This window comes from Sander lucioperca, chromosome 7, assembly GCF_008315115.2.
Source record: "Sander lucioperca isolate FBNREF2018 chromosome 7, SLUC_FBN_1.2, whole genome shotgun sequence".
Classification (NCBI taxonomy): domain Eukaryota; kingdom Metazoa; phylum Chordata; class Actinopteri; order Perciformes; family Percidae; genus Sander; species Sander lucioperca.
This window is the reverse complement of record NC_050179.1, coordinates 22,627,080-22,628,927: the sequence shown is the minus strand read 5'-3', so window position 1 is coordinate 22,628,927 and position 1,848 is coordinate 22,627,080.

Genomic DNA, 1,848 nt, shown 5'->3' with positions numbered 1-1,848 from the left:
CCTTTGAAAAACATTATAGTCAAAACTACCAATTGTTAGCAATTAAATTATCAATTTAAAAAAAAAACGAAGCAGCAAATCCTGACATTTGAAAAATTTGACATTTTTGCCTGATAAAGATTAATTATTAAAATTAGAATCCTAGCATTACTGCTTTCAATATTTGAGAGCTTAAAATTCTAATAATAATTTATCAGCCGATATTCTTTGTTTTTTTTGTTTTGTTTTTGTCACTTAGCACTGAAAGTTACAACCAACTAAACGTTATGACTAGTGCACCATTAGACATAAGCCCTGTAAGTGTAACCGTTTATGCCTAGTATGGAGTAGGCGTAAATTGGAAAATCAGACTAGCATACATGGTAATAATATAATAAGGGACAAAATAACAATCACACAACCAGAAAAGAAAAACAAGGATGGCAGAGCGTCAGAATATATAAACAAAAGGCATGAAGACTACAGTCGTCCTTGACTAGACAAAACCACTGGACGTCTATTCTGACAGTGAGCTGATTTAGAAGTTTCGCTTAGGGAGGCAAAACCTAGTCTGATTCTGCTCCATTGGGCTGTGATTATGGGGCGTGTTTCAACCGAGCCAGGAAAGAAAATGCCTCTGCACTCAATTGGATAGACCTACAACCAATCAGAGCAACGGTATGTGCCCCATCTTCTTAGCGACCATCGGGGCCAGCTGATAAATTAAACTTTTGCCGAATCCCGTAGGAAGGACAGCAAAAACATCTTTCCGATCGACAAATGCCTTGATCGCGGTTCTCTGTTCCTCTTTTAAAATGAATGCGCTGTCGATATCTTTTATAACAGACGCGATGGCGGAATCTACACGTCTCAATTCTCCAGCGGCAGCCATCTTTGTTGTAAACAAATTCAACCCAAGCTCTCTTTGGCGACGTTGGGTTGATTACGTTACTGTTGATCATCTGTCCATCATCGTATAAAGCCCACCCTGACAATTTGATTGGTCCAAACAGCTCTGGTTCGAGCATAGTTGCTCCACAACGGATCAAGTCCAGACCGAACTTCCCGACCTCAAATGTTGTGGGCGGGGCTAAGTTTGACTGGCATCCAGGCTAGGCAAAACCTATTTGAGTTCACTGAAGAGCTCTCCCCTCAACTACAGCATGTGTTGGACGGTGTTGTCCCCCACCCTACAGGTTAACCTCCAAGTCATCCCCTTCCACTGCTGGTGCTGACAGCTCTGAACCGTTGATGCCGTTCAATCCCCCAGAAGTGGGGGAATCTTCAAAAATATCAATGATGGTAGCGCTGTATATGTGCTGTATATAGAGAACCTCCCCCTGTCGGCGGGTTTTTAAAAACCGATAAATCCTTTTTGGCTTTTTATATGTTTTAATTTCTTCCTCACATCCTTAACTGTCTGCAGTACCCCATAGTTTTTATGCTCTGGATACAACAATCCTATACATTTTCTTATTTCTCCATCAGTAAAATGGATTTTCCTTTTATTTTGTTTAGTGTTATCCATATTTTCCATGTTTGAACTAAATCACAAAGTTAAATTTGCCTTGTGTAATTAGATACAGTATATTATCATTAAATAGCTCTGTGAACATTCAACAATAAATCAGGGACCCTCTTGGTCCATATCTCGAGAACCTTTCATCCGATCTACTTCACACTTGGCTTCCTGGGTACCCAATGAACTTGGGGTTTGGAATTTGGAGCAGTTTGAACAGCCTTGGCTATTGGATATTAATAAACTGTAGATAAAACAAAATGGCTGGACAATAAAGGTTGAGAAAAAAAAAAACGCTGACATAATGCTGGCTTCACTTCTTCCATGTCTACCCTTCACAATAAAAGCCC